Source organism: Vulpes lagopus, chromosome 13 (assembly GCF_018345385.1).
Source record: "Vulpes lagopus strain Blue_001 chromosome 13, ASM1834538v1, whole genome shotgun sequence".
In the NCBI taxonomy this organism is placed as follows: domain Eukaryota; kingdom Metazoa; phylum Chordata; class Mammalia; order Carnivora; family Canidae; genus Vulpes; species Vulpes lagopus.
The window spans coordinates 31607798-31635026 of NC_054836.1; the positions used below are offsets into that span (position 1 = coordinate 31607798).

At 37.0% G+C, this 27229-nt stretch overlaps 1 long non-coding RNA gene across 7 annotated transcripts in view; it reads left to right on the plus strand.

Annotated features, from left to right (window-relative positions):
* The window catches only part of LOC121474833, a 130642-nt gene that overhangs the window by 14444 nt on the left and 88969 nt on the right, over positions 1-27229 (plus strand). For 5 of the 7 annotated variants that reach the window (XR_005983546.1, XR_005983550.1, XR_005983543.1 and 2 more), the window contains exons 2-4: positions 1434-1511; positions 11205-11333; positions 13310-13353. This is a non-coding gene — a long non-coding RNA (uncharacterized LOC121474833). Of the gene's footprint in view, positions 1-1433; positions 1512-11204; positions 11334-13309; positions 13354-13972; positions 14030-27229 lie in introns of all 7 variants that reach the window. The other 2 variants (XR_005983544.1, XR_005983545.1) reach the window with 2 other exon arrangements.

Consider the following 27229-nt stretch of genomic DNA (forward strand, 5'->3'; position numbering starts at 1 on the left):
GAAAGAGCCATTATTACTCAAAAGCCAGACACTTGGACTGGCTGATCCAATGTGTTTTTCAAATCCATTTCTCCCCTGCCTGTCACTACCACAGGACAGTAAGACTTAAAACTCAATTTCCCAGCCTTTCTTTTGGCTTTGAGGGGTCATGCAACCTGGCTCTGGCCAATGAGATGCAAAACTCATTGAGGCTAGCGCTTTCTGTGTCCTTGCCTTCCCCTCCCTGCCTGGAGCAAGGATGGTAGAGTGGCCATCCTGCAAACATGGAGATTAAAATCTTATACTAAGGTTGGCAAAGCAGAAAGCTGTAGCAAGCCCAGAATATTGACCACATTGTGGAACCACTGTCCCAGCCTTGGAAGACCTATTTGAACTTCTTTTTACGTAAGAAACATTAACGTCTTTCATTGTAATTTTGGTTTTATACTGCTAAACACAATCCTGACTGATACACTGAAATAATGTCTCTTGGGTGTGGAGGTCAACAATGAAAGGATGATTTCCAAAAAATAAATTTTTACAAATGATTTATTTCTCTCTGATAGGTAAGACAACAGAGAAAATGCCTCATTAAGATAATTTTGTTAGAAAAGGCAGTTTCTCTTGTTGAATATAGGTACCAGAAAATTGTTAGTAATTCTCACTCATCTGAACGACACCTGAGGGGCTTATAAACTCACAGCTTTGTAAACCCAATCAGGGATTTATGTGAATAACTTAATTGAGTTATCGTACCTGCTTTAGCACTTAATCTGTTGTGATATGTTATTTTTGTTGAACCATCTAAAGAAAATCCACCTTATATTCAAATGTGGCTGAAAAGGGGAGTATTTCAATAATAGCTTTTTAAAAGTTAATTGCCGTATGGAATCTGAAACTGTCAGTAAACTCTTTCTACTTCATTAGATCAAAGACCATTGGTCTCTGTTGCACTTTGAACGGATCTTTTGCCCATGCATAACTTTGTAGTATGATGTACTGGTCATTTGGAAAATGTTGGTTCAGTGAGTTATGTTGCTTTTCTACATGTTGACCCATTTCATCATATAACATAGAAAAATCTCATTCAGTGATATTAAATTGATTATATCAGGAAAGTCTTTAAGTATTGGGAAGCTGTTAAGCTTATAGTGATGGATACCAGTTTCCCAAAACTCTTCCGCTGGAAAGCTCAGATTTTATCACTGACTAAAATACTGCCATTTGTTTTCCTTGAAGTAACAGGTTCACTTTGATCATTTTCAAGGGAATGTCTGTCGAATATACAGCTCTGTATAATCATAGCCCTTTGTCAGTCGCCCTTTCAAGTAAAAATGGTGTCCCATGACAAGAGTGACAATTCAGCTTAGAATTCAATCAATAGCACAAGTGCTTGTCCTTAAGGCAGTCATCATACTTGGTATGCTTTAGGTTTATTTCCTTTTGTGTTGCAGACAATATTAAAAACACATGCACTCAAGGACTGATATTTAGCAAAGTAATTTTTACTGCTTCCTCAAGGACATTCTAAGGTAAATATTTTTGTCTTCTTTTTCTTTTTTATAGTGAGTATATGGTAGCAAAGAAAACAGAAACAACTGGTACAGTTTGGGGTCACTTCCTTGATTCCCACTAAAGCACCAGGAGTTTTTTCCACTATTGTTTTTGTATCATCAGTGCAAATGTCAATGTAATGGAAAAAAACAAATAATATCTTTGTATTATTATGAAAATACTTTTGAATCCAGGAACTGCCAGGGATACACATCACATTTTGAGTACCCCTGCAATATAAAATATTAAACGGATCAATAATTAAACCAAAAATACAAAATATATATCAAGAAAAGCTATTGCCTCAGAATTCCAAGTTATTCGCAAATCAATAGAAAGTGTCACTGATTCATAATGAATTCTTTAGCTGAAGTAATTGTACTTGTATTCTAGAAACAAGTTATTATATTAAAATATGCTTTTTTTCTAATAGAAGTAATATATGCTAACATTTGGAAAAACATGAAAAAAAAAGATTAGCTGTCTGCTACCACCACCACAGATTAACCGTTGTTGCCATTTGACATATTTTCTCAATATTATATTGTAAGCTTTTAACCTATCATTTAAAATTCCCTCAAAACAGGGCATTAAGGAGGGTGCATGATGCAATGAGCACTGGGTGTTACACGCAACTGATGAATTACTGAACTCTACATCTGCAACTAATGATACACAATATGCTAACTAACTGAATTTAAGCAAAATAAGTTAAAAAAATAAAAAAATTAATAAAAATAAAATTCTCTTAAGACATAACTGCCACTAGCAGTAAAATGCCCTGTTTTGAAGTGATATAATAATTTTCCAAAAATAACTATAGGGCTAGATAGATAATTCCCAATTTTCTTCTATTATCAGCGTTGCTGCCATCATTAAATATAGAGACACATTTGGCCATTATTAGGTGTTGTCAGACATTTTAATTGAGCCATGTTCTCATACTTCATCGTGGCTTTAATTTGCATTTCCTTGGTAAATAATGACACAGCAAATTTTTCATGTATCCACTTACCATTCATATATCCTCTTTTGTATATATATTAACATTTTTGTTACACTTTTCTCTTGTATTTTTATAGTACACGTTTTCTGAAAAGTTTCATTCTGTTGCATATGCTACTTTGTGTCACAGTTCTTTTTCTTTAGCAAATGTGTTGTGACTTATATAACTAAGAAATATTGCTCATGGGAAATAGAGAAAAGAATGAAGAAAACATAAAAGTGCCTCATAATCTGACCACTAAGAGATAACCACTGCCAGCCAATAGTTTATTTTTCCAGTCTTTGCCTTAAATAGTTTTCTATAATTGAATCAATATTGTATGTTCATTTTAGAATCCCATTTCTTTGTCATTTCAATACCTTATCTTGAACATTTTTGTGCACCTTTAAGTATTCTTTCCACATCACTCTCTCTTCCTACACCACCCACAGGAAATTAAAGTTTACCTAGGGCAAATCCATGCAATGTAATAAATAATATAGGGAACTCCATTTTATAAGGTAGGTATTGGGGAATAGGGCAAAGTTGATATGAGTGTTAGGGAAGGTCTCTGAGAGCTGGGTCCATCAGGAAAGTGCAGGGAGGATGAAAGATAAGTTAGGCTTTGAGGGGATGGCAGGTGTGTGAACCAGGAAAGGAGCAAAGATGCAGAAGCAGGAGGGAGCAGGGCTGCATTGTGTTAGGGTCAAGTGAGTCTGGGCAAGGACTCAGTGAAGAGAGCAGTAGGACTGATTTGCTTTAAAAGGTATGGGAGTGGCCACATTTCAGAGATCCTTTGGAGGCTGGCTCTCTATAGAACTGAAATGTGGTTGGAATTATATCAAATTTCATGATCTGGGGATCCCTGGGTGGCGCAGCGGTTTGGCGCCTGCCTTTGGCCCAGGGCACGATCCTGGAGACCCGGGATCGAATCCCATGTCGGGCTCCCGGTGCATGGAGCCTGCTTCTCCCTCTGCCTGTGTCTCTGCCTCTCTCTCTCTCTGTGTGACTATCATAAATAAATAAATAAAAATTAAAAAAAAATTTCATGATCTGTTATGGGAGAAAGACCAACTTAACAACAAGACACTTGTTTATGATCACATGACAAGCAAATACCATGTACACACTGCCACTCTCAGAAAAGAATGGTAACACTGTGCTGTTGCTAGAAATTGTATAAGCCTCCTTTGGTGAATGGCTTGTACATTTTGTAATTTTATGCTAATGACAAATATATGGGATGGGTGTTGTTTTTATTGCTGGTACAACTATGATCATAGCAGTCTGTAAAGTGAATAAACTTAGTCCACATTGATTGAGCTTCAGTCTGTGGGTCTCTGGGCACCTGGGTGGCTCAGTTGGTTAAGCGTCTGACTCCGGGTCGGGTCGTGATCTGGGGTCATGGGATTGAGCCCCACCTCAGGCTAGCTGCTCAGCTGGGAGCCTGCTTCTTTATCTCCCTCTACCCTTCTTCACTGACCGCCCCCCCTCACCTCTGCCCCCCACTTGTCTCTCTCTCTCTCTCTCTCTTTCTGTCTCTCACTCATGTACATGCATGTTCTCAAATAAATCATAAAATATTTAAAAAAAATAAAAGGATGGGTCTCAACCCTGGCTATACATGAAAATCAAATATGGAGCTTTTAAAACTTGCAGTGTCCACATCTACAACTCCTACTCTGATTTCCTGATTTAGTTAATCTGAAATGAGACTTAATCACTGGTGGTTTCAGATGTCCCCCCATAATGCTCATGCTTTTGAGAACCACACTGCTTCACCATCACAGTATTCTTCGGATGATTATGGAAAGCATCAAGACACTTTCTCCAGGACATGTTTACATTTGAATTCTTAATTTGATTACTTTCTTATATACATGTTGAATTTCTCCACGAAATTTATTTTCAAGAAATAAATGTGATGTGTACACATGTGATGTTTTCTGCATCATTCATATGTGAAAATGTCCTTTTTATTTCACACAATAAGGATAATTTAGGTAAATGTAGACTTCGGTGGACCAATATTTCCTAAAATTTTATAGATATTTCTCTGCTCTCTCTTCTGGCATTTAGAGCTGCAGAAGGCAAATCTGATACAATCATTTTTTATCTCTTTAATTAATTTAGAGTGCTTGTTTATTCTTGGAACTTGATCCTTTCAAATGTCATCTCTTCATTTTTTTATTTCTCATTCTTTGATTTTACTAATAAGTTCTGAGACAACATCGCATATTTAAATTCTGATTCAACATTATACATATTTAATTCCTTCAGTGACTCCAATAAAAATTCAGCTACTCCTATTGTATTTAATTCTAAAATCCCCAAGTTTCTTTATCTGACATACCTAGCTTCTTAGTGCAGCCTCTTAACTTCTGGCTCTCGTTTCATGGACTTCATATTCTTTTGCTACTATTGATTATGTCAAGCAGTATAAAAAATTATTTCTTAAGTTCTTGGGATAGTAGTCACTTTCCCATGTTCCAAAATACATTTTCCCCTGTTTTGTTTTCCTTTCTTTACTCTTAATGAAATAAGCTGTGGTCAGACTTAATGTTACCTGATAGGCATATGGATTTTCTTGCATGACATTAAGTGTCTGCTGGAAACTAGCTATAAATCAGCTAGAAGGCAGGTCAAGAAATGTTCCTTCTAGCCCAATCTTAGTTTCTAAGAGGTAGTCTTTAATGTAGTGATTCTGTCTGTATTGGGCTGATCTGGGATATTATCCTTCCTGGGTGATGATATTCCAGACAGGTTTAATAAATGTAAATTTATAACATCCAGTTAGAATTGTTACAAGGGCTTCTTGTGTCTTTACCCCAACTTACACCACTTGTATTTATGGGATCATTATTTCCATAATGCAATGAGATAATGCTATTTTCTCTTCCCTCCCTTTCTTCAGTTGACAGATTAAGTACAAGAAGCCAGTTAAGTTTGAATTTCAGGTAAACAACAAATAATTTTTAAGCATAAATATGTCCCACCAGTGTTTAGGATGTACTTACACTAAAAAAATAAAATTATGTGTAGTCCCTGCTTGCTCTTAGGAACACAGTTATATTAAAATGCTGTTTGTAGTTTATGCAAAATTCAAATTTAACTGGCCATCCTGTTAGTATTGGCTAAATTTGGCAAACCTCCCTTCTCTCAACTTGTTTTCTAGGAGCATCAGTCTCTGATCTGTATAGGAAGAATTGTGTTCATGGTAGTGAGTATACCTGAGGCGTGGAAGGCTCTTTGAACATTTATGTCAAGCAGTACACCCACGCAGGAAACAGCTGCTCACTTTTTTCACTGGTGTAGTTCTAGTGTTTTTGAGCCAAAAGACAAATGGTATGTAAACTTCTTTACTTTCTTCAGGCCGGGCAGCATGCTTTGTTGCAAAGACCTGGCATCAGTGGCTTCCAATTACATTACTCAGTCCCATTCTATCCATCTTGAAATTGAAGAGCTCCCAGATTCAAAACATTCAAGTTTTTGGTAGCTTTTGTTGGTTTTTATCTTTTTGTGTGACAAATCAGGAGAGGCTGACTCTGGGGATATTAGCCAAACATTACTGGAAATCAGACTCCTGGCACTATTTAGTGTGTGTGTGTGTGTTTGCATGCTTGGACTACAGCTTCAGAAGCATTTTTAGAGGCCCAAGATGAAGGAGGCAATTATTTTTGGCTTAATGAACCCTGCCAAAATGGGTTCAATTGTGATATCTAAATTTCTCTCCACAATAGCAAGGCAGCCTTTTCTGGAAAAGCCTATAGTATTGCCGGATACAAGATTATGTTGCCTAACGTATGTATTCCAGGTGGTGGTTCGATTTTTGAGCTTTTATACCTGTTGAGTGTCCACAGATATATATTGTAGCCGTTCAGAGCTGTTTGGCCCAGTATTGTTTTTGTCCTAATAAGGAACAGCCTGTCAAAAAGGTCTTTTGCCTGTCTTAGAACTACCCAACACAACACAGGCATTTGTTTTTTACAAGAATTTCTTCTGGTTTTTCTTGGGAAATAGTCAATCATGCCATCCCTGACGTAATTTAAAATCACACCTAGATGAAGGACCATCTGCCACTGGCTGTTTGGCAATCCTCGGAGCCCATAAAAACAGGAGGAGTATATGAAAATGTCTTCAGAATTGGTCTTGACACTCTTAGTTCAACCAGTTCCTGGCTACCAGATCTTCTTAAATAAGTCATGCATTTAGCTCAGTTCAAAGCCAGACAGAGGTTACAGATCTCACTTTTGTGTAAATGTGCAATGCCTCATATTGTTTCATCCTTCCCAACCACAGGCTGACCCACCTGCTTTGCCTATTTGATTTCCTCCAGCTGGCTTCCCATTTGTCTTGATTTACTCTCAAAGTCTTTGTCTAATTGACTTAGAGAAAAGACCTACTCATTTATTTCCTAAAGCTTATCTTTTCATGGCTGTGTTATTTGGTCAGCAGAACACAAATTTGGTAATAATTATATTCATTTGTAGAATAAGATGATGGATTTCTTTTGTAAGAAAAAAATACAAAAAAATACACTCCTTAAAAGGCAGAGACTGATGAGAACTCATGCAGAAAGAATCCTTTCTTTCGCTAGTGTTTGTCAGGGGTGTTGAGATGAGCTGGGGTGATGCCACATAACCTGCAACCCTGCAAGCCCTTTTTGGAACTTCTCATGAGGACAGGCTGTTTGAGAAAGCAGACCTCTTCAATAGAGCTGTGAAACAGAAGGGTGCTCAATTGCGATTCAGAGGTGGAGAGATTAGAGAGTTTTGAGTGGATCCTGTAGGGACTGGGCCCAGTTGGTTCTGTTCTGCCCCTATTTTAATGGGACTCCTTGTTGTCAGTGGGAATATGCTCTGCTGAACAAGAAGCAGAAGCTGGAAAAATCCTGACATGAGTGACTTGCCCCTGGGAACTTCACTTTTCTTGATCTATGTAATGAAGCCAATAATTATTTATTAGCTGAGATAAGGGCTAGGCATCGGAAAGAAGAGATCTCCAAATATAAAGCTTTTAAAATTACTAAACCTTTTAAAAAGGTTAAACTAAGGTGATGCCTGGATGGCTCAGTGGTTGAGCGTCTGCCTTCACTCAGGGCATGATCCTGGGATCTGGGATCAAGTCCCATATCAGGCTTCTTGCAGGGAGCCTGCTTTTCCCTCTGCCTGTGTCTCTGCCTCTCTTTCCCTGTGTCTCTCATTAAATAAATAAATAAATAAATAAATAAATAAATAAATAAATAATAAGTTAAATTGGAGGTTTGTTTCTCTGCTTTTCATGTAAATGTTTTAAGATGAGCATTGGAAACTGAGTGGGCAGTTTTCCTCCTCACAGCCATTAAGGAGCATGGATATCTTCCATCTTGTTGCTGGATCATTCCGTAGGATATATTCCACAATCATAAGGACAAAGCTGGGTCTCAGTATATCCAGGCAGCCTGCATAGAAGGAGAGAAAGAGGAAGTCCAGGATGAGCAATTTTCTTTAAGAAAGTCTGGCATGCAGAGGTTTGACTGCTACCCTCATAGCCCATTGGTCATGTGACTAAGTTTTCAGCAATGGGACCCAAGGGTAAAAGCATGGAATACTGAGAAATGTAATCTCAAATAGGAAGGTCATATGCTGAGGAAAAAGAGGATGGGGTTTTGAGGACAAAGAGCTACTAACCAGAAATACAAATCTCAAGAGCTAAATGTAAAGGATAAACATTTAGAATAATATTCTTAGAATGCTAAGCACATGGTAATACATTTACCAAGAGCTTAATGCTCAATTAATAAAAACTTTGGTAATTATTTTTTCAAGATTTTATTTATTTATTCATGAGAGACACAGAGAGGGAGAGAGAGAGAGAGAGACAGAGGCAGAGAAACAGGCAGAGGGAGAAGCAGGCTCCATGCAGGGAGCCCAATGTGGGACTTGATCCCAGGTCTCCAGGATCACGCCCTGGGCCAAAGGTGGTGCCAAACCACTGAACCACCCAGGCTGCCCAACTTTGGTAATTATTAGTAAAAAAGAAGGGGATTGGAAATTATATATAGCTCTAAATACAGACAGGAGGAGAATGGGAAGAACTGGGGACACCTGAAATTTAAATAACTCTCATTCTGGAATGGTTTAATTAACTGAGTGTCACAATGGAGGTTGAGTATGGAATAATTCTCCTTAGGGACTTCTCTAAAATTATACCAAGATGAGGAGTCATTCCTTTTGGTTTTAGGGATGATGTCTGATACTTTTTGTTTTTAACACACTTCTTTGGACATTCTAGGTGGTATATAATTGTTAGTTTATTAGTTGCTGTTCAATCATACTCAGCATTGAAAGTCCTAAGGTAATAAGCTTAAGAGCAGAATGGACTCTGACTGGAAACTCGTCAGTTGAACAGTTTATGTATAAATTTCTGAGTAAGGAATTCCCCAGATTTCTCTTTCTGTAACTTTGGAATAATCCAAGGGTTGGGATGGTATAAGCTTGATAATACATGTGAAATGTTTGAATCATATAAAATCCATTTATTGTAAAGTATTACTGTGCCTAAAGATAGAAAAATTGAACATTTATGTAGTTGTTTAACAAAAACAAAGCTTGTGAGAAACAAAATCCACAATAGATTTCTGCTTGTGTAACTGTGCTAAGTTAACATCTCTATTCCATTTGTTATAATTTACACAATTTTAATTCTTATTTCAACAAAATATGTTTACATATTTATATGACTGTAAGGGTACGTGTTGAAAATTAAACACAGGTTATTCTGGTAGATGAAGATCTGGAGGGTTGTTACGTTCTTTATCTTTCTCCAGTATTTTCTATCATCAAGAAGGAGATAATTATTGGGGGGGGAAATGGAGGGTGGAAAGAATAAGGCCTGAGACAATCATACCTTTTAATAGATATTCTGACTGCAAGTGTTCCAAAAGGCGTTTTATGTTGTCTGTAATCAAAACAATCCAGTATCCCCATTAGGTGACTAGGGGAAGTGGGTACAATGTTGGTTGTTTTTTCAAGTGTAATATTAAAGTGTAGAGTTATTATGTATAGTCCCCAAGACAGTGGTGGGAACAGGACTGGAACCTGTAACATGTCCATTCAAGGCCCCAAAACTTATGAAATGTATTGTTCATAGAAACATTATGAGTGCAAAAGACTGACATTTCCTCTGCCATTGTTTCTTTCCTTAATGCTCCCTGGTGCCCCATACTCTTCCAGGAAACAGCTCCCCACTCCTTCCGCTTAGTGAACATCAAAAGGCTTAGAAGCCATTTGTGTATCCATATGTGTTCATTGTGGAGACTGAAACCAAACCAAAGTTTTAAGTTCTCAATTCCAGCAAGTGTAGCAAGGCTACTCTGGGGTATGAAGGGAAGGCTCTTGTATTCATTTTCCATATCTAGCAAAATCTAATGTAATCAATATCCAACAAGAAATTTAAATTTGACTCTTTGTTTCCAGAATAGATTTCATTGTTTTTATGGTTTCTTCAAACATCCTCATACTATAGATTGAAATATCTAGCAATGAATTTTTAATACAAATAACTGAGTAGAGGTGGGGGGGGAGTAGAAATTTCTGGTTGTAAATGAAAAGTAGTTATTTAGGAAGTCATACTACAGAATAGTGTTGCTGTTCTGGCCTAGAGTTCTAGTCTCACTCTTTAGCATTTGCTCTTACCCAAACATTATTTTCTCATTTTTTATTAATTGGTAACAACAGTAATTTTATAATACAGAACCATAAAAGCGGTCATATTGGTTCACAAAAAGAGGATGTGTTATATTCTTGTCCTATATACATATCTGTGATTTAATTTACCTATTATGGAGGGCAGGGGGAGTGGAGTATAGGAAATACTAAGAAACTAAGAAACATACAGCTTATCCTGACAGTTTGAGAAGTTTTTGTTTTATTTGTCTTTAAAACCTTAGGTGAAATATGTTTAATTTCCTATTTCTATTACTTGTCTGTAACTCAGCAATGTGGTAAGACAGGGGGCAATGTATGACTGAAATGTTCTCTAGTAAGGTGAATGTATAGTCCTAATCTCCGTTGTTTAGGGCCCATTTGAATCAATATTTATGAGGGTTCTCCAGTCACAAAAAGTTTACTTTTAATAATGAAATCAAATCTGGGTTAAGAAATCTCAATACTTTCAGTCGAAATATATTTAGTAAACTTATATGTTTTTTTTTCAAAGTATACTTCATGAAACACCTGTTCTGAGGCATTAACAGGTATTATACAAAAACTAGCCAATCTCAAGTTTACAGATGTAAATACACACACACACACACACACACACACACACACACACACACACACATACTTGTGAACATAGTTCAGCAAATGAAACATAAATCCAAGAACAGAGCTATGGACATAAGAAATCAGGTTGAGCAAGGACCAGGAAAACCAATACCTGCTTAAGTAACTGTTGAAAGTAAGGCTGTGCAGCTAAATGCCTGAGTTAAAGGATTCTTTTAAAAGAGGGATACATGAGGGGTACCTGGCTGTCTCAGTTGGAAGAGCATGCAAATCTTGATCTCAGGGTTATGAGTTCAAGCTCCACGTTGGGTATAGAGATTACTTAAATAAATAAAACTGAAAAAAAGAAGAGGGGTACATGGGAACTTATTTCAGAACAAGTTATAATTAGCCTCTATCTACCCTCCTGGCATCTTCAGATTTAAGTAGGAAAATAATATCATGGTGCATCTTACCTAGAAGAAAAATGAGACCAGGAATCTGGGAACCAAGCCCAAAGTTGGAAGTGAGAGGTTGCTGCTAGGTCAACAAGGAGTCATCTATGAATTGTGAGTATGCAAAAACCATACAGAGTAAATTTGGACAATCTAAAGTCATTGTATGTCTTATCTATAACATAAAGAATTAGTTGCTTATTTTCTTGAAAGGGGTTATTACTTTGTAGGGGGGAAATAATCATTTCTTTTCTGGGGAAATGCAGACAGATTGTAGAACATTGCTGTGAATTTTCTAGACCATGCAATAGTCCCAGGGAATGACAAGAATAGTACATGTTATGATATTGGCAGCCTAATAAAAAAGTTCAGTTGAAGCTTATCACCCTTCTCCATTCCCCAAAACACACAAACAGCTGTGTTAGATATATACAGAATTATTGTTTTTGGATAGAGACTTGGTTTCCTCTTTTTTAATACTGTTCTATAGTTAGAAAATTTAGGTTTACAGTTATTCATTTTTTACTTGTGGAAAGGTGAAAATAATGCTTGACTTTGTATTTTAATAAGGAATCATGAAATACACATATACTTTGAAAAATAGTTTCTAAAAAAAAAGAAAAATATTTTCTACCAATATATGGGAAAGAGACAAGAAAGTACACACTAGAAATATTTGCATTGAAACATTTGAAATGTAGACTGAAAAAACTTAGCTGATTTTCTAGTTGTAGCTTTGATAAGACAGGCTTAGGCATGGTTAAGACATGTTAAGATACCTTAAGAAAAAGTGGTATTTTTACAAAAAAACTTTTTCTATTTAATATTACCTACAGTTTTATGCTTCATGGCCTCTTTCTATATCTATGATATTTAAGTAGAAGCTGGTCACTCAAGAATCTGTGTAATCAAAACTATTATCTCTAAATATTTAAGGTGTTCCCTAAATTCAAATGTCTATCTTTTTCTCTCAAAATATGTACAAGGGCATCGTGAATGCCCTGAAATCCTTTTGGTGTGTCATGAAAAAAAAGAAAAAGAAAAACTTATTGCAAGATTGATGCTAAAAATTCATAATGTTGAATAGCTTCCTATGATCCCTGTATGCTTGAGAGAAGATAAGAAGCCAGACATTCACTTTCTCCCCATCAAACACCTTTACACACAGGCAGCTTTACAAGTTTAATATTATAAATGTTAAAACAAGCAATTATAAAGAATATACATACCTTAAACCTTAAAATCTCAAATCTTTAAAGAGCCTTGCCCTTTTCACATCATGACTAAAGGGTAAGGATGAACCCTGTTTGAGGAGTTTGGAACATCATGCCTCCAACCCTGAGATGTTGATGAGATGTTTCCTTTCCATACCTGTGGGAACCCTATCTCTGGCGTGACCTCAGTTATATATCCTTCCCTTCATTCCTTTGAAATTATGAGTCGACACAGACCCCTATAGACTTCCAAGGAAAAGAAACATCTTTCTACATAGCCAATTGTTTATCCATTCACCCTAAGCTTGCCTTCTCTCTCCTCCTTGTGTTCCAGCAATATCATCATCATACACTGAATATCTATGAAAACACTGAGCACTGGGCTTGGTGCTCACATTAGATCTCTCTGTTTTGCATGCTGACACCTTAAATTCTCTTATTTAGCCCTCCTCTCCTAAGAGTACTGCCTTTGGTTTCTATGTCTTAAGAAAATTTTCACTCTCTTATCAAACTACAAAAACCTTCTTGGATAAGATGGAGGTGACAGAAAATATGACACGGTAGAAACAGCATGAGCTCTGCATGAAGGAGACTTATACTTAGGCTTAAAAATTGGCTCCTCTATATACTAGACATGTGAACTTAGATGAACTGCTCTGTGTCAACCTCAGTTTCCCTACCTGTTAGTATACCTGCTTCACAGAGCAGTTAGAGAAATTCAATGATAATATTACATATAATATATATAGTCTTTCACAGTGCCTAGAGCAGGGGAAACAATAACTTGTAGAAATTCTAATGCTAAGATAGAGTTTCCAATTGAGTTGATATTGGCATGTTGAGAATGGTCAAGTGACACTTTGTGTTCTTTTACAGGCACATGCATTATGCAGAGAGCCTACTCAACAAACACTGTTACAGTGAGTAAATAAATGAAGCGCAGTCTACACTAGTGTTTCTCTTCATTGTTTTAAGTGTTATTTAAGAAAAATCTCTCTTTTCCTCTTCTTCTGTTATATAAATTAATTGCTGTTTTGTATCCTCCCAATCCTTTTGTTTGATCTTCTCTGTATATTCTTAAATTGAAAAATGCCAATAAATTTAGATTAGCCATAACTAAATCATGGTTTTCCTTTTGTCATTTCCTTCTTTTTCATCTTCTTGTAATTTAAACTTTCCACATCCTAGAGTGAGAAATAGGAGTTCGCAGTTTTTCCATAGCCTCAGTAAGTGGGCTGGAAAATGTTTTAATGGACTGCATAAACCAATGAATTTTAATGGTTTCCCCACATCCTCCTGAAGAGTTTCACATTTAGCTCTTCTATTTCTCTAACATCCCAACCCTGAGTTGTAATGAGTTGAGCTGTGGCAGCAATACTAGAAGAGCTATTCCTTAGTTTAAATGGTAGCAATGACACTTTGCAGCTAAAAATAATTTTGCATTATTATTTTCACATAGTTCTCTCTCATTCTCCCTTTGTTTCTTGCTTGCTTGTTTTGAAATGAAAACTCCTAAAATATTTCTCTCTTTACTTTTAGTGATATCCAGATGTGACAAGGGATCTAGAATTAATTGTTAACTTGCCTGGGGACCCAGTGAGTACCCAGTTTTAAAGATGTTTGTCCCATAACTAAAGCTTACCCAAAATCTTACTCAAACTCTTCAAGAAAAGTTGCACTCTGGACATGTCATGTTTTTGCCAAAGTGTTTAGGCTTTGTTTTTATCATGTCTGGGATATGACTTGTGAGTTTTCCTTTATCTGTGAGAGAAAGTTGACCTTTTGTGCTAATTCCACTTCCTGGTGAGTCAGCCTTCTTTCTTTTGGGCTTGTCTCTTTGCTCAGTGCCAATAATGTCTCACATTCCACTGATTCAGCACCTACCTCTCCTTATCCAGGTTCTTTAAACCTATTATCTCAGCCCTTCTTGATGCAGTGACTTCTTTGTGTGGCCAGTTACTTAATTTTCCAAAACCTCAATTTCCACTTATGAAAAAGTAAAATGAAAATAAAAATAACATATCACTGATCATCCTACTAGAGCATAATAAGTGGGAAAAAATACAAATGAAATTTACTAGCAATGGCAATCTTCTCCAGGAAGGAGGTAATGATAAAATAATGAGAATTCATTTTATCACAAAAATTCAACCTCCGGGCAGTGACAAATAGGGAGTAATTTCTTTCACACTATCTTTTTCCTCCAGGGATTTGGCCTATATTTATCCAGGTTCCAGTTTTCTTTAGGTATTTCCAGTTCAAAAAAGTAGAATGGAAAGAAGTAAAACATAAATTTTCTTAAGACTTTCAAAAATTACTTATGGATTTAGAGTGGAGGGGGGAAAGCAGTTGCAGGTACTGATTAATTTATTAAGCAAATACTCCCTGAGTGCCATCTCAGTGCTATGTCACTGCTTCTATATGAAAAGGAAGTATTCCTCTGAGACATTCCTTCACCTGGTAGAGGTCAGTTGTTCAAGTTGCAGATTACATTTGTTGCCACAACTAGAGGAAAAGTATACACCAAGGACCCTACGTCTCTGTTCACTGATTCTAAGAGCTGAGCTGACCCCTTTTATAAATAGCAATGGGAAATAATTAGATTATGATTTCAGTAGGAATATTCACTGATTTCACAATCTCCTTTACTATGGTGTATTTTTAATAGGGTCTGTCTTTGAATTAGGTTTGAGCATCAGTGCTAATCATTTTTTAAATGATTTTTACTTCCTTATAGTCTAGAATTATCTGATTTTTTTTCTTTTCATGATTGTAAAGTCTTTGAATGAAACATCTAGTATATCAAGATTTTAGAGTAATGCATGTATCCCTACCTTATTAAATTTTTTTAATAGGAAGATACTTAGAATTAAGTTTTTATGCAGTCTAATTAGGTCTCTTTGCAATCCTTAGAGAAGAATGGCATCATATAAATCATTAGAAGAGGTCCTTACATTCATCTAGAATCCCACATCCCTCAAAAATGAGTTTTCCCTTAAGTGAGAACCATCTTTTTAAACTCAGTGTATTTTCCAGCACTTAATACTTTACCTAAGGTTACTGCAATTCATTTGACCTATGGATCATGATATTTATCTTTTACATGTATTTTTACCTCTTTTAAAGAAGAGCTTTAAGGTACAATTAAATTAATGGAATATATGTGCAAATTTTTACAATTGCAAATTATAATACTATTTTGAAAATATACATAATTTATACTTAAAGAATATGGGGTGGTTTCACATGAAAAGTACTGGATAAAGTTAGGAGACCTGAATTCTACATCCTGTTCTTTGCCACTCACTAGTGGTATGAACTTGGAAAAGTAAATTCAATTTCATTTAAATTCAGTTCTTTATCATAAAGCAATAAGGCTGGGTCCTTTCAGTGTTAATATTCTAAAATAATAAGACAGGCATCTTTCATTTTCCAAGTCAAACTAACCAACTATCCAAATACATTGAGTGATGACTGGGCGCCTGAGTGGCTCAGTCGGTTAGGTGTCTAACTCTTGGTTTCCACTCAGGTCATGATCTTAGGTTCCTGGGATGAAGCCCATGTCAGACTTCATGCTCAGCTTAGCACGGAGTGTGCTTGTGATTCTCTCTCTTTCTCTTCCCTCCGCCCCTGCAATTTGTGCTCTCTCTCTCTCAAATAAATGAATAAATATTTAAAATAAATAAATAAATACATTGAGCGATGAAACTTTGCAAGAGAATCAAAGAAGCACTTAGCATTTTTAAATAATATTTCTGTTTGAGAAAGGAAAATGTATAAAAACAATAAGTTCACTGCTCAGATAATCACTTACAAAAGATACATGCACAGAGTTTAAAAAGAAATCTAGGCATTGGAGGAAATTAATAAAATGAAAAATCAAAGTTTTCATCTCCCCACAATAGCCCCATTCCACTTCCTTGGATATAAATATTGCTAATATTTTGCTCTGGCTCCTTTAAAATCATGGCACACTGGGAAATATATGTATGTGTTACTTAAGTATTTCCTAATAGACACAGATCCTACTGTAAAATTGCATGCATATAATATTTTTAAAAGAGAAATCATTGGTTTAGGGAACATTTCATAATATCAGGGAGTGGCTAAAGAATTTTGACTGAAATTTCTTTAAAAAGCCTAAATATGGGGATCCCTGGGTGGCGCAGCGGTTTAGCGCCTGCCTTTGGCCCAGGGCGCGATCCTGGAGACCCGGGATCGAATCCCACATCGGGCTCCCCGTGCATGGAGCCTGCTTCTCCCTCTGCCTGTGTCTCTGCCTCTCTCTCTCTCTCTCTGTGTGACTATCATAAATAAATAAAAATTAAAAAAAAAAGCCTAAATATGATTGTGAATAGTGTTTTCCTGTTTTATGTACAAAGTAAGGACAAAGGCATGTTTGGAAACAGGCCCACGGGTAACCTCTGATAAACTTCCCTCTTAAATGGGTATAGCACCTGTGGGATTGGGATTTTTTTTAAGCAGGTTTGAATATTATATTCAATTTATTAGTCCAAATAAGTTGGGATGTGATTCTTTTTCTTTAGCAAGTAATTATTTTCTTTAAAGTTTAAATGTAACGTATAAAGGACAACCCAAATAGCCAGAACTGGAACAAGTTTAGTGGTCTCAACATACCACCACCAATTTAACAGTTCAGACAGTTCTCTTGGAAAGATCCCAAATGTTCTCTGAAAAGGCAGTGTAGTTTCCAAAAGCCCCACAGGAAGACCTTAATGGTAACAATAGAACCATCTGTTCTGAAAACAGACTCTGAAATGAATTATACTTAGGATGAGAAGATCAAGCCCTCTTCTATATTTGTGGGTAACCCAAGATATATGTCACAGCTGCTGGGAGCAAATTGCTAGGGCTCCTGGAGGTTATATTTGTGATTGGTGATGGCAAGATGAACTCAATATTTAATCTAAAGGAAGTTAGATTTACCAATATTTGGCAAGCACAGGGTTCACATTCTCAAAACAAAAGAAAATAAAACTTTCCTTAATGTAAGGGAGCAATGAAGAGTATACCAGTAAAGGTAATATAATACTATGAGTCATTTCTCTAGTCAAACCAGCATCAGTACTCAAATATAAGAAAAATCATCTTTAAACACAAAGAAAGCTTCTGCTTGTGTTTATTGAGGACCACTGATAACAAGACACCTTCTATGTAAGGGCCAGTCTATCCCTATACTAATAAATATATGACAGTGTGCCTTGGGAGCATAGATTCTAGGGCTAGACTTCCTGTGTTCAAGCCCCAGTTCTGAACCTCACTTGCTGTGCTATTTTGGCAAGTCTTTAGCCTGTCTGTCCTCAAATTCTTCATCTAAAAAATGGGGATGGATGATGATAGTACCTGGCTCATTAGGTTCTTATGAAGATTAAATATGTTAATACATCTAAAACACCTGCCTGGCACGCAGTAAGTGCTATGTGATAACAGTTATTTTCTTTCTTATTCAGTGGATCTATACCAAGATCATAGTAAAGGTTCAAGGAAAAACAACAAACATATCTTTAAGTTGAAAAATAATTCATCCAGAAAAATGTCATCATTGAGTTAATACATAAAAATGAAAATTTTAGGGGAAGGGAAGGAAAAATGAAATAAGATAAAAACAGAGAGGCAAACCATAAGAGATTCTTAGCTATAGGAAACAAACTGAGGGTTGCTGGAGGGGCGGTGGGTGGGGGGATGAGGTAGCCGGGTGATGGGCATTAAGGAGGGCACCTGATGTAATGAGCACTGGTGTTGTATACAACTGATGAATCACTAACTAAATTGTGTTAACTAAATTGAATTTAAATTTTAAAAAATTTTAAGAAAAAATTTAAAATTACAAAGCCTAATATTCTGCATTTAGATTATGAATGGATGTGCAGGACATTTAAATATATTGCACAGAGGCTTATGTGTCTGAGATTTAAAAATCCGTCAGTTGTGAATCCATTTTCTGCACAAAAAGTGTGTGCATACAAATAGAAGGGTAATTGTTGAATTAATTTTAAAAATAAATTTTATAGCTTCTCCTAAGAATCCCTTAATGAAAAGGAAGCAAGAAGATAATGAGGAGGGACCAAACAGATGTTGGTTTCCCCTAAAATCTGCCAGACTTTTACAACATCGTTATGATAGATTTCCATTTAGGTCTCCACAAGTTTAAAAATAAGTGGGACATTTGGATCTAGAAGAGAGCAGAGAGATGATTAAAGCGTTGGAAACCCAAACTTAAGGGGAAGGGATCACGGAAACGATGTAGGTTGGCCAAAAAAGAAGAGAAGGCTGTGGGTGACTTCACTACAATCTTATTGTACATAATATGCCTTAGAAAGGGGTTGGGGAGCAGATGTTGTTCCCCAATGAAAATAGTACAAGACAGAATGGGAGCATTTTCGGTCTGACTTGATAAATATCTTTTAAGAGTTAACAAAAATTTTCTTGTAAAGAGTTGTCAGACAACTAAATCATTGTTCACTTGACCAATATTTATTCAGTTCCTTAGATCCTGTATTAAGTGCTAAGGATTGATTGATAGACAATAATTCACATGTAGACAGAGATATCGAGTGGGAATTTCCCTTTATGCCAGAATTGTTTTTGTAGCTGACTTGGTGATCTATGTGTACTAGAGAATGAGAAAAAATGGACATCCAGGTGGGGAAGGCAGCAGTGGAACATTTCCCATTCCCTCTTCTGTTGCACAAGAAGGGGTGAGTTTCCTGAGAACACCATAGGGAGAAGGCACCTGGTGGGTGCATTGTTCATATCTCACCCAAAGGGGCGGCCCTGAGAGTAAGAGAAACTAGCAGCAAGATCCCTTGTAATGCATCACAGGAACTGAGAGAGCTTTGGGCCAAAGAGGGAAGCAGAAGGTATGACCCAGGTCTGGGAATTACTCAGCGGGCAGGCTTCCTTTGTCAACCCACCTACCTACCCAAGAGACTTTCTGTCTCAGAAGGCCCATGAGAGAGCCATCATCTAAATGTCTGCCTCCCAGAGACACCAGTAACCAGCCTTGGATTAGCCAGAGAAACAATAGCAACCAAAAAACAAACAATGACACAGAGACCAGTGCAGTGATATTATTAGAATGTAATCCTGTAAGACAAAGCAGTCATCTATTATCTGTCAGTCAGGACATTATTAATCTGCACCGCTGTGCTTCTCCTTGCTAAGAAATCTGTTAAGGTTGTATACATTTTGCATTATTTCTTCTTCCATCTGAGTCAACTGGGAAAAAATTAAATTATCATTCACATAGCTTTGGCTTTACATATATTTGTTGTATTGTAATGATTTGAAACTTGATCATCAAACTACTTTGTCTACTACCACTCAGCATATCTGCCTAACAAAATACTGTGTTCTCTTGCACAGCAGTTTCACACACTGAGCAACATGCATACTTACTGGTGATTGTGGTGGATGCTGCCATGTGTCATCCAGTCCACCAACTAGGGGCAGAGGCTACTGGCTGTTTGGCTCAGAGCCAGCCCTCTATAGGAATTTCCCTGAGTTGGAGGGAACCAGTAAGGTTATGCACCCTCACAGGTGCATCAGCATCTAGCAACTGATTGATACAGGGTGGAAGAACAACCCCCCCTTTGGCCTCAATTAAAAATACCTCTGAAGGACCATCAGCTCCAGAGCTCCTCATGACACTGAGGTCTTTGTTTAAGCCTCTGCACTGCAGTTCAGCCTTCGTGGCTCCCTGCACTCCCTGGTGGTCCTGTTTCCAAACTACAACCCATACAGACCTCTGTCTCTGAGTCCCTGTCCTGGGGAATTTGACCTAAAACAAATGAAAAATATATATATTTAGACATTTATATATGTAGGAAGTAAGCAACAATTAATGATCAATGAAAGGTAATATTTTGGATTTTCAAAAATAAATGATACAAGTTTCTAAAATGAAAGCTGATCTCCATCTTGCCTCAATTCTATTATTGTTAGAATTATTTGATCTAAATGAGGAGGGTAGCAAAGAAATCAACTTCTTTGCCAGCAAACAAATCTGCTGCTGCTCTCTACCACTAGCTCCCAGCTAGGGGGAAATGCGGTCAAGTTACCATTCAACTAATGGCATCAGAAACTAACAAATACAGGAACCACCACCACCACATCTCCTTCTCTCCCACAATTTGCCCAAATGTGTCTGTGAAGCAACTGATAATTCATCAGAATCAGGAGAGGTGGAAAGGCATTGCACACTAAGTCATGAAAGGTGCCTGGAAAAAGTTACACCTTTTATTATGTAGCAAGATGTAGAAATTCTTGTAATAAGCCTATTTCATTTAATTTGAAAAACCTTTCTTTAGAAAAAAAGGTTTGTTTTATTATACAGTCAACTGATATCTATGAAAAATGTGATTCTGCTCAACTGCTCTGGCTTGGATAACTCTTGAAGAAGTTTTCTGAAATGGCATTTGGGCACATTTTCCCATGTAAGTATTTGCATTGTAAGGAACATGCAAATGTGTAATTTGGGGATGGCTGGAAGTATTTTTAGAAAGCTTAATTGAGGCAGCATTTAGGTTACATTCCCCACCAAAATCAGACTCTGAGATAATGAGTCTACAGTTTGAGAAGTGAACTTACAAAGCCCTGGTAGGAGAGGGGAAGAAAGGAAGCCAGTAGAGAATATATTAATGAATAGGTTATCATTCTAGACAACTAGAGCTCAATCCCTCTGGGTAAAACACGCCTCCAGAATTTTACAGCTGAGACAGGAGGAAGCCGGAGTATTTCTCTACCAGTTCCCATCACTGGGTTGTTAAGGGCTGCTTCCAGGGATGTTCGCTCCCCAGAGCCTCCAGACTTCCCCACACATGTATGAGCTGAGCTTGTTCTTCCGACCAGAGAAAGCTCATAGGCAGAGGGTTGCAAAGGTTTACAGTAAGAAGCTAACTATATGAGCACTTAGAGGAAAAGAGTGGGGTACCAACAGTATCTGCTAAAGAAGTCATGCAGTAACATGTCCTAAAACCTTTAGAAAGAAATAGGCCTCAGACAAGAATACTTTAAATACATTTCTTTTGGGAAATAGAGAGGTGATTGTCATATTTATGATTTAAAGATTCCAGGCCTCCAGAAAAATTCTAGTGCCATTGATAAATAAAAGCAAGTCATTATTTGGTTACAAAGAAAAAATTTTATCAGGAACTTATAATTAACATTGAATATTTATAAAAAGTATTATAAAGAATTAATATTATTAACATATCCACACTACCCAAAGCCAACTACAGATCCAGTGCAATCCCTATCAAAATTTAAATGGTATTTTTACAGAAGTAAAAACAAAATCCTAAACTTCAGTTGGAACCACAAAAGACCATGAATAGGTAACGCAATCCTGAGAAGGAAGAACAAAACTGGAGGCATCACACTTCCTGATTTTAAACTATACTACAAAGTTAAAGTAATCAAAATAGTATGGTACTGGCATAAAAACAAACACAGACCAAAGGGACAGACTTGAGATCCCAGAAATAAACCCATGCATATACCAATATTTGACAAAGGAGCCAAGAATACTCATTAGAGAAAAGGTAGTCTCAATAAATGGTGTTGGGAAAATTGGATATTTACATGCAAAATAATGAAACTAGAACCCCATTTTATACCACTCACAAAAATTAACTCAAAATGGGTTAAAGGCCTAAATGTATATCCTAAGACCATAAAAGTCCTAGAAAGAAACAGAAAAAAAAACTTCTTGACATTGATCTTGAAATGATTTTTTAGATAAAATACCTAAAACACAAGCAACAAAAACAAAAATAAAAAAAGACTACATCAAACTAAAAAGCTTCTGTGCAGCATAAAGAAATGATCATTAAAATGAAAAAGCAACCCTAAAGAATTAGTAGTTGTGAACCACATATCTGATAAAAAGTTAGTATACAAATTATGTAAAGAACTCACATAACTCAACAGCAAAGGACAAATGATCTAATTTAAAAATGGGCAAAGGACCTGACTAGACATTTCTCCTAAGAATATATTCAAATGGACAACTGGTCCATGAAAATGTGCTCAACATCGTCAGGGAAATGCAAATCAAAACCATAATGAGATAAAACTTCACACATGTTAAAATGGCTATTATCAAAAAGACAAGAGGTAACAAATGTTAGTAAAGATATGGAATAAAAGGATACTTTGTACACTGTTGGTAGGAAAGTAAACTAGTGCAGCCACTATGGAAACAGCATGGAGGGTCCTCAAAAAATTAAAAATAAAACTACCATATGATCCAGCAATTCCACATTTGGATATATATTTGAAGGAAATAAAATCATTATCTCAAGTACCCCCATGTTCATTGCAGCATTATTTATAATAGTTAAGACATGGAAATGTTTGAAATGTTCATCATGGATAAATGGATAAAGAAAATGTTACACACACACACACACACACACACAGAAGAATAGTATTCAAATATAAAAAAGAAGGAAGTCCTGTCATTTGTGACAACATGTATGAAACTTGAGAACATCATGTTATCTGAACTCAGTCAGACTGAGAAAAACAAATACTGTATGATCCCACTTTTATGTGGAATCTAAAAAAATAAAAAGCTCATAGAAACAGAAACAAACTAGTGGTTGTCAATGGGGTTACAGAGTGGAGAGAATGGATGAAGGTGGTCAAAGAGTATGAACTTCTAGTTATAAGATGAACAAGTTGTGAGGATGTAAAATTTAGCATGTGGGCCGCAGTTAGCAATACCATATTGTACATTTGAAAGTTGTTAAAAGAGTAGGTCTTAAAAGCTCTCATCACAAGAAAAAACTATAACTATGTGAGATGATGGATGTTAACTAACCTTATTGTGGTAATAATTTTGACACATATACATATATCATATTGTAGATCTTAAACTTATGTAATGTTACATGTCAATTATATCTCAATACAGCTGGGCAAAAAGTGTATTGTAAATTATAAATATTACAAGAAATGTATACTCGAAATTGAAGGTAGAAAATGTTCATTTTTGAAATGGGATGATAAAACAAGCTGGGGTCTGGGACACCTGGGTGGCTCAGCAGTTGAGCATCTGCCTTTGGCTCAGGGTGTAAGCCCAGAGTCCTGGGATTAAGTCCCACATCAGGCTTCCTGCCTGAAACCTGCTTCTCCCTCTGCCTGTGACTCTGCCTCTCTCTCTCTCTCTCTCTCTCTGTGTGTGTGTGTGTGTTTCTCATGAATGAGTGAATGAATGAATGAATGAATGAAAAAATAAATAAATAAATAAATAAATAAATAAAATCTTAAAACAAGCCTGTGTCTATTCCATGAATAATTGAATGTACTTATTTAGAAGCTTAACACGAATGTGAGTTTATTTGTCCATTGTTTTTATAATTCCGTCTTAGAAATCAGTCTCAGTAATACATTTGGAATTCCTTTTGTGATATACATATACGCTTTTCTTTCCTTGCCTCGTGTAAAGCCCCCAGTTTTCCTAGCTTTGTAAGTGATGAAATCAAGTTCACCCCCAGAAGAGCATATGCTGTTCTTATCTCTCAGGGTGGCTTCCTCCCCAAGTCACATTTCATACAGAGGGCTACAGACTGAGAAGCCTGGAAGGAGCCAGGGTAAGCCAAGAAGTCTGTGATTGGCCTGCATTTGTCTGGCACCCAAGCCAAATGCCTCCTCAGGAGAGAATGTCTGCACTGCCAAATGGCCGTCCTTCTGCTGATCCAGTACTCTGGGCCTGCTCAGCCTGTACAGAGTCAGCAGCACAGTTTGCACAAAACCTTTATTCAGACAGTGTCTTGTGGTTTACAGAGTTCTTTTACATACACTAATTCATTTAATCCTCAAGACATACAGAGTATGAATTATTACGTTTCTTTGACTGGTGTGGAAACCACAATTTAATGGAGATTAAAATAAATTCCCCATTTGGTAACCAAATAGTAAGTGACAAAGCTGGTGCACCAACTCACTTCTTAGAGGGAGAATCAGCTCTCTTTTCACAGCTGGGTCTTCTTTTCTTCAAATTCCTAGGGCACTATATACATCATTGTGCATTTAAGGCAACAAATCACTGAACAGCAAAATCTGAACTCTGACCTAGCTCTACCTTAAAAGTAAGCTAACAATTGCAAAGTAGACATTTGTTATCAGAAATCTGATGGCAAGTTCCTTTTGTTTTCCAAACCTGAGTCCTCAACTCTTCTCTCCTAAGACCTCCACTCAGATAAAATTTGAAGGACATTTACTAAGTATATTAATCATCGATTGCTGCCTAATACATTACCTCTAAATTTAGGAGCTTAAAATAATAATCCATGTCTCACAGGAGATCATCACTATCTTACTATGTGTTAAGGATCCAGGAGCCTCTGAGCTAGGTGGTTCTGACTCAGGGTTTCTCTTGAGGTTGCAGTTAAGCTGTTGGGCAGGTCTGCAGTCACGTGGGGCTGGCCAACCCACTCCTGGGATCACTCATGTCTCTGGCTATTGTCTGGGCATCTTTGTTCCTTGCTACAACGTACCTCTCCATGTGCTGTGCAGGTGTTCTCGTGGTTCTCATGAAATGGCAGCTGCTTTCCCCAGAGCAAGTGATTAAAAAGAGAGAGAGAGAGAGAGAGCAAGCTCCAGGTGGTGATCACAGTCACCTACAACCTAATCTTGGAATGACATAGCACTTTTTCTGTATTCTGTTGGTCACATGGACTATAATCCTGGTACGATGTTGGGGGAGACCATATGTGGGTGTGAACACCAGGAGTGAGGGGCCACTAGGGACCACTTGGATCCTAGCTATCACACTGAGGAACATACATACAGAGGGGGACATTAGTCTTTTGATTGCTCCTCAGAGGCAGGTCAGAGTATATACACATAAAGCAAAATTCTGTCCTATTATTTGTTATGTCATCTCCATGAGACTGAACTCAAAATAGATACGAATATAGAATTAATAAGACATTACGATTCCACCACTACACTCAAAGAACCCAGCCTAATAGAGAAAATATGCCATATAACATAAGTCAAGAGAAGGTCAATAATGACGAAGCAAGTGGGGTTCAAATAATGATGGAAGTCTGAGACAGCAATGATTTGTTATAAAAGCAGCTATCTGGGAAGCCACTTGCCAGAAGGACTGGAAGAAAGAAAAAAAATGTCAAGATAGACTTGACTTCCTGCTTGAATTTCTTCAGTGGCTCCTATTTGGCACCAGGCCAACTCCTTAGCACAGTTTACAAGACCCCTTAGCAAACAGCCCGCACCCCGGGGGCCGCACTGGCAACCACACTGCCTCAGTCACCCCTTGCAGGGCCCACTAGCAGTGCTCCAGCAGCCTTGTCTCCCTGCCTGTTTATCGCTCCCTGCCTGTCCCAGCTAGACAGGCATGCTTTTTCATTCATTCTATTTCTTGCGTGGAATATCTTGCACATCTTTTGTCTGCATTACTACCTACTCACCTTTACAAGTTCCATTCCGAGGTCAAAGAGTTTTGGATTCTCTTCTTTGTGAATCCTCATCTCAGCCCTAATATCATCACTGTAAATGCTTTTACACATAGCATGGCACTTATTTTATTTAATTGATTCTAATACAGATGATCCTTGACTTAATAATAGTCCAACTTAACAATTTTTCAACATTGCAATGGTACAAATGTGGTATGCATTTAGTAGAAACTGTATTTCAAATTTTGAATTTTGATTTTTTTCCCCCCAGGCTAGCAGTCTCTGGCATGATCCCCTCTTGTGGGGGATCCACAGCTTCCATTCAGCCACACCACCATAGTGGTAAATAATTGATACATTTACAGCCATTCTGTTTTTCACTTTAGGTATCGTATTCAATAAAACATATAAGGTATTCAACACTTCATTACACAAAGGCTTTGTGTTAGATGATTTTGCTCAACTATAGGCTAATGTAAGTGTTTGAAGCACATTTAAGGTAGACTAGACTAAGCTGTTTGGTAGGTTAGGTGTACTAAATGCATTTTCAATCTATGATATTTTCAATTTATGATGTGTTTATTGGAATATAACCCCATAGAAATAAAGGAGGGTCTCTATGCACATTAGAATCTTACAATAGAATGACAGAGTTTATCTGACATCTTATTTTTCTCGGTGATAGATAAAATAATAATACATCCAAAAAACAATTGTTTCTTAAATTTTATGAAATTTATTTGCATTTATTTGCATGTTTATTCCTTCCCTGAGACTAAAAAGACCCTGAAGTCTGAGATAATTTCTTATTTATTTTATATCCCCATTGCCTGTCACATTGCCCTATTTAAGAGGTTTCCCATAGGTGTTTAAGTACATAAATGTAGGGATCCCTGGGTGGCGCAGCGGTTTGGCGCCTGCCTTTGGCCCAGGGCGCGATCCTGGAGACCTGGGATGGAATCCCACGTCGGGCTCCTGGTGCATGGAGCCTGCTTCTCCCTCTGCCTGTGTCTCTGCCTCTCTCTCTCTCTCTCTGTGTGTGTGTGTGTGTGTGACTGTCATAAATAAATTAAAAAATAAAAAAAAATAAGTACATAAATGTAGAGGACAGATTTTTAGGTAGCCAATAAGTAAAGTAAGCTAGTCCCAGGAAAGATGACCCTGATTAGCCTTATCATCACATTTAAAAGGGTCAGCTTAATGTAAATGAATAAAGATTTCATAATCTGTTGAGTCATCATTCGAATTACTACAACTCTCTTCTTTTTATCTCATATATACCTAAGCCTTCTTGGAATTGATGTTGAAAACCCCACATCTCTTGGCAGGACACCATGGTTTCCAATAA